We start from the raw sequence: 12,873 nt of genomic DNA, 5'->3' as shown, positions 1-12,873 counted from the left end.
CCCTCCAACTGCCCCCAGGCCTCAAACCTGAACCTTCTCTAGCTGAACTCATCCTCCCCTTCCTCAGTGCTTTGCTGCGTCTTGCCCTCCTGAGTGGCACCTTTGTTACCCAGGATCCACGCCGCAAATCAGGGTCACCTTCAGCTCTGCCCTCCGTCTCCCTGCCCCCCATCTACTCCACGCCTCCCACGGAGTTCTGCGAATTCTGGAGTACTGGGATGAGTTCTGCTAATTCTACTTCCTTCATGTCTCTGTTCTCTGTCCTCTCCTTTCCATTTCCATTGCCAATGACCCGATCTAAGCCCTTGAACTTCTCCCCTGTTGCCTCTTAGCTGGTCCTAGGCCTCTAGTCTCTCCTGCTACAAGCTACCATCTGCACGAATGGCAGGTGATCTGTCTGGAATATAAACACGTTCACAGAAACCTGCTGGTCTAAACTCCTTCAGTCAAACCCCAGGCCTGTGGCTTCGAATCCAGTCTCTTTAGTGGGGCCCACAAGGCTCTCAGGGAAGAGTCTGCTGGGTAGAGGGGTGCTATGGGCTTGGGGGCCCAACCTGCTTGGGTCCGAATCTTAAGGTCCTCTGCAGAACTTCCTCGTCCCTGTCTGCATGTCTTTTTCCTCTCCACGCAGCCATCACCCCCTGTTTAAATGTCTTACCCGCCCCAGGCCCCCTCCCCAGTCCCACACACTGCTAACTCTTGCTTATGTTAAGGATCAGGTCCCCAACCCTTTCAGAGTTCTCAGCTATGGAGGGGAGTGTTGGTGGGATCCCCTGTCTCGCTGGGGAGGAGGGTAGGTTGTCCCAGGGTCCCCTGGCTTCCTGGAGGAGGGACAGCAAAGGTTATAGGATGTGGCTTGTTCTCCTCTAGCTTTTAAAATCAAACCAATTTCCCCTGTGTCTCAGTCGGCTCTGGCCGCCAAAACAAAATACCACAGACCCAGGGCTTAAGCAACGGAAATGTATTTCCTCACGGTTCTGAAGGCTACAAGTCCAAGTCAAGGTCCAGCGGGGTGGGTTTCTGGTGAGAACCCTCTTCCTGGCTTGCAGACAGCTGCCATCTTGCTGTGTCCTCACAAGGCAGAGAGCGAGCCAGTGAGCTCTCAGACGTCTCTTCTTACAAGGACACTAATCCTAGTGGAGTAGGCCTCACCCTCATGATTTCATTTAACCTTAATTACTCATCATGGAGAAGCTGAACGTTGTCTTTATCCTAAGTTCATTGTGTGCTCAAGTGTGTGGTATACTCAGTGTCCAGCTTGTGCACACACAGCCTACTGCGCGTCTGTTCCCGGTCGGTGAACAGTTCTTACTGCTACATACGGCACTAGAAGTGGGCACGTCTCCAGTCACTTGTACAGCTAAGCTCAGTGTTCACACCCGGCTGCCTGCTGAGAGTCTGGTGAACTCTGAATCCTAGAGCTGTAGCACACAGTGGGGTTTGGAGAGAAAGGCAGGGCCAGTGCTCAGGGTCATGGGGGCAGTGCCATGAAGAGGAGAAAACACTGGCCTCAGAGCCCAGGGACATTGTTCTGGTCCCACCCTGTCACTGACTCAGTGAGGGACCTCAGGCAGGTTCTGATCCCTCTCTGAACCTTTTCCCCAACTGCACACTGACAATCTCTACAGGCCCTCTGGGCTGGGTTACTCTGGACCTGTGCTGACAGACGGAAGCCACTAGCCACATGAGGCTATTTAAATTAGTTAAAGCTAAATAGAATTTAAAAAATTCAGCTGCCCAGTCACACTAGCCATATTTCCAATGCTCAACCGTCACCCGTGGCTGGTAACTAGTGTATTGGACAGTGCCAGCATGGAACATTCCCATCGTCACAGAAAGTCCTAACGGACAGTGCTGCTGCACTGCCCAGTGAAGGTGAATGAGCCTGGGAATCGCCGGGGATCTGGTCAAAATGCAGACTCTGATTCAGAGCTGGAGGAGGGGCATCTTCTACATCTCCAACAAGCGCTCCCCAGCAGTGTTTTGCTGCTGGGCCGAGCGCCGTGCTCTCAGTGACAAAGACGTAGACGGTGCTCCTCAGCATGGTTGGGGGGTCAGCAGTGTCAGCACCGCAGCCAGCATCTGAGAGACGCAGAACCTCAGGCCCCACCCCAGACCTGCCGAATCAGAAGCTCCGGGCTCAGGCCCAGGACTCCGTGGTTTGACAGGCCCTCCAGGTGATGCATATACACATGAAGGTTTTAGATCTCTGATCTAGAAGGCAGCATCCATCTGGGGTTTCACCAAATAGTTGCTGGAGTTCGATGACATCGCTTCTCTCCCAAAGCACGTCCTGCTCTGTCCAAACTTCTACCCCCAATTGAAGATGGGGATAGTCTTCTATTCTCAATGGTGTCACTTCCATTGGGGCTCCACCCTGCTCTTTGGGGGCTCAGGACGAGGAGAGGGAGGGCAGCAGCAGGCCCAGCCTCGGACTGTGGCCCGTCCCACCTTGGGCTCACGTCACAGCTGGAGCTCCAGATAGCCAGCTACTCCCACTTCTTCCCAGCGGCAGGCCTGGCCTTCTCTGTGGGGAGATAGAGAGCTGCAGTGTCCAGCCAAGGACAGGTGCTCACACCAGGGGAAGGGCGGGCCTTTTCCCCCACTGGCTCAGTTAGCCACAGAGAGACCTGAGACTGTGAGGCCCAGAGAAGGGCTAGCCCCCTGCTCAGTCCCAGCTGTGTATAGGGATTAAAGTGGAGGCAAGGCCACCCCTAGCTCAGGATTCTGGACATTAGCGTCCTGCAACCACTGCACACTCACCTGCGGCCCCCTTCTCCAGGGCTGCATGCCCTGGCCTGCAGCCAGCTCTCACCCCTGCTGTGATGACTCCTCCATAAGACTGACCAGACATTTCCAAGGCCATTGCTTCCTGCCACTCCTCTACTTGCCACACAGTCTAGGAATCCCTCTGACCACCCTGGCCCCTGTCAGCCCTCTCCCCACAATTATTGATCTTGATGGAGTTGATCTTTTTGTCGCACACCACGTGACTCCGGCAGGCATCTACAGGCTGGGACACACCCAGAATGGGCAGTTATGGGCACCTGCCTCCCTCCCCCAGGCCAGCCAGCCGTGCCCCAGGGGACACTCTCAGCACCCCCTGTAGCTGGGGTGCATCTATTACCAGCTACAGTTACCCCACTGGAAGGTGAATGCAGGACATCTGACCCTGCTCTACCGGAAAAGAGCAAGACCCTCTGGGGACAAGCCAAAGGCACCAAGCAGGTCAGAGCAGGAAGGGTTTTGTCACTCCTCTCAGGACACAGAGGGAGCGAGGGCAGCCCAGAGAGAGCCAGAGATGCGCTGAAGGCCACACAGTGAGCTGGCTGCAGAGCCAGGGCTTGAAGTGAGGTGCTCGGGCTCACAGGCCAGGCTTCCATGGAAAAGTGAGAGCAGCCTGGTCTGTTGATGGGAGCCCTGTGCTAGCAACTTTGCATGCGATGCCACTTGGCACGGCGGTCATGAAGATCCTATTTCACGAATGAAGGAAGAGCTTAGCGAACTCGCCAAGGATGCAGCTAGTAAATGCTCCTGCTGCCCCTCCAGGAACTCCGGACCCTCAGGGCTGGATGCAGCCTATTGCCCAGGGCAGGGACTCTCTGCAGCCCCCTGGCCACACTCAGCAGCTCTGCCCCTTCCACCGCTGCCCGGAAGCTCACTCCTCAGGGAGCTCTTCCTGTGGTGGCCAGACTTGCTCCCCCTGGGGTTGAGTTGTAGCTGCTTCCTGGGAACTGCCCCTGCACCCCTCACCATCTGTGGCCCCCATGGCACCTGCGTAGGCCTCTCAGAGAGTCAGGTACCCGGCTGACCTCCTTGGGCAGGTGAGTCCCTCCTTCCCGGTCTGGCCTCTGAACAGCCCAGGGATCTGGGGCATGTGGACCAGAGCAGGGTAACCCCCCAGCTCTCTGTGTTCCTGCCCCATCTGCTGGAGTGCTCTCCGAGGCATGTGGGGCCTCACGTGCCCCCAGCTCTTGGTCTAGGATGACAAGATGGAGCATGCCCACCTCCTGGCATGGGCCCCTCACCCTCACGGGCAGCCACATGCATCTGTGAGGTCTGTGGGGGCTGTCCCAGGTCTCTCTTTCTTCTTCCTGGGGGTCTCCTTGCTGTCCTCTACCCCTTGAGTCCCTGAAGACAGGGATTGGGTTTCTCCTGCTCTGTCTCCCTCTCAGAATCGCCTGTCACCGTGGAACTCACATTTATTGGGTGCCTGCATGTGCCAGAAACCATCCTGGGCACAATCATATATTCATTTAATCTTCTCAATAACATTGTCTGGTGAGTATTATTAGCCCATTTTACAGATTACAAAACTAAATTTGGAGAGTTGATGTCACTGGGAGAAGGTCACCTTCTTGGTAAGTAGCATTGGAATTCAAGCCAATGTGGGTGACCCCTGGGTTCGGGTTCTCTCCACAGGCCAGGCTGCATCCCATTTAAGATGCTGCTTCTGGAATAAGGGGCTGAAGTTTGGGATTCTCAGCCTTCCCCTTACCTGAGGCCAGGCCCAGCTGGGTACTGAGAAGGAAGGCCCGTCACGGGCTCTGTGCCTGCAGGGCAGTGGGAGGGAACCAGCCCCAGGGACCTCTGTCCCCACCCCCACCCTCACCCCAGCTGGTCAGCCGGGCCAGACAGTGGGGCCTGAGGAAGGCAGGCTGTGCTGGCGGCCAAACAAAGGGGTCTGCAGTCAGTCAGACACTTCCTCACTAAACAAAGCTCTACTTCCCCCCAGACACAGACCTAGGCCACAAAGACCCCAAAGAATGCCTGGAATGTCGTGGGGCCAGACGACCTCCTGCAGACAGGAGAGGCTGGCTTTGTGCTCAGCTTGCCAGGACGACTGACCCCAAGTTAGAAAGGTCACTCCCTGACCTGTGACCCTGCCCTCTCGCCCCATCCATCCATGGTGGGCAGCTGGGCTTCCCTCCTCAGGATCCCCAGTGTCCCTTCCATGCCAGTGGGACCTGGCCTGAAGTTTATAGCAGCTCAACTGGTGCAAGCTCGCACAGATGGCCCCTAAGAGGTGGAAGGCTACCCTGAAGATGTGTCCGGGCCCCTCTCCTCCCCACTGTGGAGGCTACAAGGGGCTTCCTGGTGCTCATTGCACAGTCAGCCCCCTGTGAGGTGGCAGATCCAGTCCCCACCTCACCTGTCCCCCAGGGCTGGGCTGCTCTGTGCACGGGGCCCCTCCCACTCAGCCACACCTGCTGGGGGCCCCACCTGTCCTAGGAAGAGACATGAATGCCTGCCCTCTCAGTCCTTGTGGTCGAGCGCGGGAGATGGACAGTCGGCCCCAAATGTAAGTAAATCACGGAAGGTGAAGCTTGCTGGGGAGACAGAGGAAGGTGGTGCTGGTGTATGGGGAGGGGACTGCAATCTTAACGGGTCAGGAGGTCAGAGAAGATGTTTGAGGGAAGACTTGAAGGAGGGGACCCTTGTGGGGGAAGAGCATTCCAGAAAAAAGGAATGGCAAGTATGAAGCCCTGCTTGTTCAGTTCCCCGTGGGAAGAGAGGGTCGGCCAGGGGAGGCTCCTGGGGGCTGAGGTCAGGAGGTAATGGGGCAGAGTGTGGGCTATGGCCCTGGGGGGGCCTCCGTGCTCACTTGGGGTGAGACGGGCACCCCTGCAGGGTATTGAGTAGAGGAGCATTGGGATCAGACATGTGGGTTTAACAGGGCCCTCTGCTGCCGATGCAGACTAGACAAGGGGCGAGGGAAGAAGGCCCAGGCCCAGCCACACTGCACACATCTCTGCCTGTCCTGTGGCAGCCTGTCCCCAGGGCCTGGGGTTGCAGTTGCCGAGGTAACACACATTCCACACTCTGTGGGACAGGGGAGCCACTGTGCTGGGGACAGGCTAGGAGGGAGAGCCATAAGACACCCTGCCTCTCTCAAAGAGCCCCCTGCTGATGGGCAGACGGACAGCCCACGGTGGCCTCTTCCAGCTCCGAGCCCCAGCGCTCAGGGCTGAGACCTCCCTGGGGACATCACATCCTCTCAGCAGCTGGCTCAGTGCCTGCCTGCCTCCGTGCCCTAAGGGGCCTTCTTGGCTGCTCTAAAGCTCAGCCCCCAGTTTGGCCTTAAGGGTCCAAGTGCCCAGCTCCATGGGTGCAGGCAGAGCTAGGCCAGTGGCTAGGAGACAATGGCCCCTCTGTAGGGTCAGCGGAGTCAGGAGGGGCCTCAGGGGCCTGGGGGGCTGGTGGCCAGGAGTGGCACGGTTGGAGGGTCTTGGTAGACTTAGTCAGGGCCCAGCCCAGCCCTGCCCGGGCCCTGCCAAGGGAAGATGTGTGAACGGATTTGCAAAGGAGGGAGAAAGGGGGTCCATGTCCACTTGACCCCAAAAGCCAGAGAAACATTTTCAGCTTGCCTGTGACTCACTCTTCCTCAGCAGAAAACTTTGTTTTTTCCTTCAAATCCACGGACTTCCACCTTCAGACAATAATGTATTCTTAGGAAGTCACATGTTTTGTTTTCTGTGCAAGTTGCTGGAGGTGGTGTTTGTTTTAGAAACATTTTACTGTAATGGGGTCTGTGGGCCTCCTGCCCCTCAGACCAGGCTGATTCCCGCATAGGGTAGTCCAATTTGGTAAATTAAAACTTGGGACGCCTGGCTAAATTGAATCTCAGATCAACAACAAATGATTGTTTCAGTCTAAGTATGTCACATGCAATATTTAGGATGGACTTAGACTAAAAAATTTATTCATTTATCTGAAATTCAAATTTAACCTATATTTTACCTGGCAACCCTGCCTCTAAGTCCGTCTTCGGTCTAAGACCTTTCTGGTCTCAACGTGGGGGAGGAAAGCCAAAAGTTGACCCTTTACGAGAGGGGCTGCCCCTAGCCCCCCCGAATCAGTCCCACAGCCCTGCTCCCTGGCCGCAGACTCCTCCAGGGCTCCTGACCCTCGGCCCACTCCTCCCGCCCTAGCACCTGCCTCCCGGCAGTGTTCGAAAGGGACTTTCTCCCTGCGTTTCTGGCTGAGACACCTGAATCTGAGACACCGAATCCTGCTGCCATTAGAAAGCATTCCATCACAAGCCTTGAGGAGTGTATTTTTCCAGCTTTCTAGACCCCTAGAGCAGGCGAAATGCCTCTCTTCCATTCACCACCTCTGAAAGATTCCCCCCAGGTCGCTGACCCTGAGCTCTCCAGCTCATTCATCCAGAAACGCTCTGTGGACACCTGCTCTCAGCATGGCCCAGCTTGGTCCCGGCTGGGTAAAGACTCAGAGAGACGCCACTGTGGCCTCAGGAGCTCAGGATGGCAGGGGAGAGATGGGTAACTGTCTCCTTCCGTTACAGTGTTTCTGGGCTTGCCATGGAGGGCATTGGGGGCTGCCCAGGCTGAGAGAGCAGGGCGGGCTTCCCAGGGGAGGCAATGCCTGAACGGAGTCCCCAGAGGTTAGGAGGCTTCTGATGGTGGAGGAGAGAAGAAATGGTGTTTGAGAAAGGGGAGCAAGACGGGCAAAGGCCTGGGGGCTGGGAAGCCAGCAGCTCTGAGCTGGAGGGGTGGAGGGCGGGAAGATGGGGAGGGCAGCAGGCAGAGCCCAGAAGGCCTCGGATGGCAGCTGGGGCTTGGATTGCACCCTAAAGAGTCACGGGAGGGCTAGGAAGGATGGCAGGATTCAGGGTGAGTGACAGGAGCAGCGAGGCCCTGGAGAGGGCCCAGGATCTAGGGACCAGCACCCTGTCCCCTGCTCTCTATACTGCCTCCAGCGCAGGCCTTGCAAGCAGCAAGGGCTGGAAGCTGCTAAGTCAGCCTGGGTGAGAACAGACAAGAATCACTGCCCCTTAATAAAGATGAAACCTCCGGCCTGACTGGAGGTGGCTGTTCCTCAGCCCTTCACACCGGAAGCCCCTTCCTCAGCTCACCCCCCTTTCTCAGGCCTTCCCCTTCCCCTGCTCTCTCTGTGTTTTTCCACCTCTAGGTCGGGGCCCCCTCCCCTCCTGGCACCGCCTGGGCCCCACTTGTGCACTTGGTCACTTGGGACTTGGGTCACTTGTGCACTCCCAGACTCCTGGAGCCTGAGGCCTGCCCAGCAGCTGGCCTGCTGTTCCCATCTCTTCCTGCTGAACACTCCCCACATTGTTCGCCTTTGTGTCCTTTTTCCTGTGCCTGAGCTATTCCAACTTCACTGCCCTGGTTCTCCCCAAGGGTCAGTTGCCAAACTGGGACTGGCGCCACAGACTGGGAAAAAACAGGGTCCTTTGAACCCCTAGGACCTCCTCCTGCTGAGGAGAAAAGTCAGCAGAGACCCTCCCAGCCTGCTTCCGCCCCTCTGATCCTCGTCCTGGCCCACAAAGACTCCCGTGATCCTGCCTCGAGCCCACCTGCCCCGAAACCTCAGGAGGGAGTCTTTCTATGGAGCCATCTTGAGTGCCCTGGGGGCAGCGAACCCTGCCACGTCCCTGGGTCCCCAGGCAAAGCTGGAAGCTCACCCCAATGCTGACAGCAGGTGTCAATTCATGTGCTTGAAATGGAGCCCGCCACCTCCCCAGTGCCACTCCTGGGGGACTGGCACTGAACACTAAGTCACGTGGTCCCATCTGCCTGTCTCCTCTTCCGGCAGGCCAGAGCAGCTGAGGAGAATGGGACTGTAGACCTAAGACCGCTTCATAGACCCCAGCTGAGGCCCGTCCCTGAGGGGGCAGCGCAGCCCCCGGGAGAGGCCTGGGAAGCAGAGCTCAGGCCTGGCTCTGCTGCCAACTTCCGTGGCTCCCCTCGGGCTCTTTCTGGACTCGGCTGCCTCCCTCCAGCTCAGAACACCGAGGTTTCCAGACGGAAGCCGCTTCTCCTCTGACTGATTCTCTTCTTGACCAAACTCTCCTCAGGCGCTTCTAAACTCTCTTCTCACCTAGGCCTGGCTTTTGGGCTTCTGTGTTCATCTCTGCATTGTCCAGTTTTAGCAAGAATCCCACTAAGTCACTTTTGCCAGAATCCCCCATCCTTGATATCTGATGCCCCTCGGTATCTGATCGGGTTGCTCATCCCCCACCAGCCCCCAGGTGATGTGGGATCACCCCCGCCTGCCTTCAGCAAGAATCCTGTCAGGTGGGATTAGCCAGAACCTCCCTCACCCCTGATGCTTCCTCCTGGTAATTTTCCATCCACTGACACCCCCTCACCCCACTCCTTGGCTATCAATTCCCACTTTTCCTTGTATTTGGAGATGGGCCCAAACTCTCTGCCCTACTGCAAAACCCCACTGCAATGGCCCCTGTACCTATTGTGACTGTTGCCCTGAATAAAGTCTGCTTTACTGTCCTTTACCAAATGTCACGGTAATTCTTTCTTGAACACCTCCATGCCCATCAGAACCCCCTCCGCTGTGCCCTGCCATCCATGACCCAGCCCTGGGGCTACATAGACTCCTGATTCAGGTCTTGGGGTAGCCTTCAGACTTTGCAGTGATATCCCCAACCCTGCTCCACCCTATGCCTGTGATTTAGAACTCTAAATTTGTCACAAGGAGAGACATCATGATGGTGTGAAAAAACCGAGGAGCTTCTCCTCTAGCCAACCTGAGTTCTTACTTTGGTTCCATCACTTAGTAGCCGTGACAGCCGGGTCTCGTTGCTAAAGCTCTTTGAGCTTCAGTATCTTCATCAGTTAGAAGGTCAGAACTATTATGAGGATTAAATGATATAATGAGGAAAATTACCTGGAACATAGAAGGTCCTCAGTAAATGGCCAATGTCCAAGTCCTCATCTCTGGTTCCTGGGAACGTGACCTTATCTGGAAATAGGGTCTCTGCAGATATAGTTAAGTTAGGGATCTCAACTTGAGATTATCCTGCATTTAGGGTGGGCCTAAGTCCTGATAAGAGAAAGGAGGTTTGATACACAAAGAAGAAGCCCGTGTGAAGATGGAGGCAGAGACTGGAGTGATGCTGCCATAAGTCAAGGAATGCCAGGAGCCACCAGAAGCTGGAGGAGGCCAGGAAGGATTCTCCCCAAGAGCCTCTGGAAGGAGCTTGGCTCTGCTGACACCTTGATTTCAGACTTCCATCCTCAAACTGTGAGAGAACACATTTCTGTTGTCTTGAGCCAACACATTTGTGCTAATTTGTTGTGGCAGCCCTGGGAAACTAATACAGTTACCGTGTTTGGAAAGAGAGTCTTGACAGATGTGATTAAGTGAAGGATTTTGAGATGCAGAGACTCTCCTGGATTATCCGGGTGGGCCCTAAATGCCATCACAGGCATCCTTATAGGAGAGAGGCGGAGGGAGGTCTGACACAGAGGAGGAGGAGCCGATGTGAAGACAGAGCAGAGAGAGATCTGAAGATTCGAGTCGTGGGGTTACAAGCCAAGCAATGCTGGCAGCCACCAGGAGTTGGAAGACCAAAGGAACAGATTGTCCCCCAGGGCCTCTGGGGAGAGTGCTGGCCTGCCCACACCTTGATCTCAGCCCAGTGAAAGCAACTGGGGACTTCTGGCCTTCAGAACTGTGAGAGAATAAAGGTCTGTTGTTTAAAATCATCAGGTTTGTGGTAATTGGTTACAGTGACCATAAGAATCTAACACAGGGTAGCAGGGCCGAGGCCCCATCAGGTCCCTCTCCTCAGGGACTTACCCGTATTCAGAGCCATCTCACCAGGAGCAGCATCCTGGCCAGCGCTCCCCCATTCCCTCACTTCCTGAGCCCCAGACAGAAGGACAGCCCCGCCCCAAAGCCTCTCTCCCCCGGTGCTGGGGTCAGAGCGTGAGGTGTGTAGGTGAACACGCAGATCCCTCTCTGCAGCTCCAGCTCCTGAAGTTTAATAGGAATCTGAGTGATCAGGTCCCTCTGTCCCTGAGGTCAGGCCAGGATGTGGGGTGGGGGGGTGTGGTTTGGAAGAAGAAACCTTGTCTTGGGTGTGGCCAGCCTGTGTTGCCAGGTCCAGGAGCCGGGCCCTGGGGTCCTGAGAAGGCAGGTCTGGCATGTCCAGGATCCTGTCTGGCCTTCCCCAACCTCACCTTTCCCACAGAAAAACCCTCTCCTCTTCAAGCTTGGGAGTCCCGCCCCACCCACGGGACCTCAGGTCGCCCCACGAGGGGTGCTTTGTAGCTTGTTCTTCCCGGGGAGACCCTATAACCCCTGTCTCATCCCTTTTAATCCTGAGACCCATATTTTCAGCAGGTTTTGAGTTGCCATTTTGTGGACTGAAAACCTAAGATTCAGAGGTTCCCAAAAAAGGACCAGCTCAGGGTAGAGCGCTGTGCTGCAGGAGCCACTGCCTCCCAGCCTTTGCTCCTGGAGGCGTCGCCAAACCCGCAGCTCCCAGTCCTTAGACAGGAGGCATGGGCTTCCCCTTCCTGTTCAGCTATTGGCTTGAGTTGTTTTCCTTTTTCTGCTCTGCAAGGAACAAAAACAAGTAATTTTCTCATAAAAATAACAATTACCAAAACCAGATTCCAGAGAGCCTTCAGTCAGAGCCAGTAATGTCTGGCTCCTCAGGGTGGGGGGGTCTCAGCACTGCTGCCTCTATGGGCGCCCAGGGCTCTGCTCGCTGCATGTCGGCCTGGCCCGAGACAGGGTTTTTGAGGAGACAGAGAGTGAGCAGGAAGACCAATGTCAGCTATCAAAGCATGTTGGACACCTGACATGGTTTTGAAAGCCGTGGAGAATGCAAAGCCGGGTCCTTCCCATGCATGCTGCCCTCAAAAATCCAGAGACATGTCATGTTCATGGCAGAGAAAACAATTGCACTGATTAATTTTGCTTCTGTTTATGCCTCCGTTCTCGAGACTTCTGAGTGCATTCCAGTGAGGCCATCTGCCAGATGGAAGTGCTGTCACGCACAGCTTCTTGGTGCAAACTGCAAGGCATGCGAGACTCCAGCAAGCCTGTTGGAATTCCATTTGCTAAATGGTCATAATCAAAGAACAAGCTCTGAGTGATCTCACAGTGAATCTTGGAAATAGATGAGTACACAAAATCACGATTTATGAGTTTAGCAATTTTTCTTTTTCTGCTAAAAATATTAGCCCACAAAAATCTTTTGGTGTTGGAGGAGATACAACCAATTGCTAATTATCTCTAAGTGGTTTACCTGTTGCTACTTTCTTCCTACTATTGCAAAGGCCCCAGCCTTGGTGAGAGGGCTGAGCTGGCCTTGGAGAGGGCTTCTGGGAGACCTCGTTCCCAGGCCCCCAAGCACACGGACATCAGTGGGAAGTTATGGGAAAAGGTGTGGCTATAGACAGAGAACACAGTCAGCCTGGGCTGGTGGGAGGATGATGGCCTGGCCAGCCCTGCACAGTTGGCACCAGGCCTTCACACGGCAGCATTCAGGGACAGGCAGTACTGGGCAAGCCTGGCCTCCTGGCCACCTCACAAAAGAATCTGCTTCCTTATCCGGCTGATTCCACGTTGGGAAGCTCAAGGGAAGCAGGCAAGACCCTGCAGTCCAATCCTATCCTGGGATGGGGGCAGCTGGCTCCACTGAGCTGGACTGGAAAGAAGCTGAGACACTGGGTTCGAGTCCCAGCTCTAGCATTTACTAACTCTGGCACCCTGGGGAGGTCACGGGGCCTCTGGGAACCTCAGTCCCCTCATCTTTATAACAGGATGCTAATGTTGGCCTTGCTTGGGTTTTCTCCAGGATTAAATGAGAACATGGAGGGGATGGTGGTTGTTATTGTTGGCATAAAAGGAGCCATTTCCCACTCAATAATGTGGAAAATATAAATGTCTGGATGCCTAAGGACAAAGGCCCCACCGGCCCTTTCTGCCCTTTCCACACTCCGCTCCGTCCTCACTCCTGTATTGTTGGGAATTTGTTTTGGTTTCCCTGGAACTTCAAGAACAATGGATTCTGGGGGCTGGTTCTGCTATTCATACTCCCAGGGGATGCATTTGCTGAGCTGAGGCCGCATTCCAAGG

General features: G+C 55.4%; 1 long non-coding RNA gene across 1 annotated transcript; it reads right to left on the bottom strand.

The window, feature by feature from the left end:
* Positions 1-946: 946 nt before the first annotated feature.
* LOC139075606 (uncharacterized) lies at positions 947-11,037 on the bottom strand. Its single transcript, XR_011526203.1, has 2 exons — positions 9,667-11,037; positions 947-2,527 (listed from the first exon to the last, which is right to left on the bottom strand). It is a non-coding gene; the product is annotated as an uncharacterized lncRNA (long non-coding RNA).
* Positions 11,038-12,873: the final 1,836 nt, after the last annotated feature.

This window comes from Equus przewalskii, chromosome 14 (genome assembly GCF_037783145.1).
Source record: "Equus przewalskii isolate Varuska chromosome 14, EquPr2, whole genome shotgun sequence".
Taxonomy (NCBI): domain Eukaryota; kingdom Metazoa; phylum Chordata; class Mammalia; order Perissodactyla; family Equidae; genus Equus; species Equus przewalskii.
Note: the sequence above shows the minus strand (reverse complement) of the source record. Positions and strands in the feature narration are given on the sequence as shown.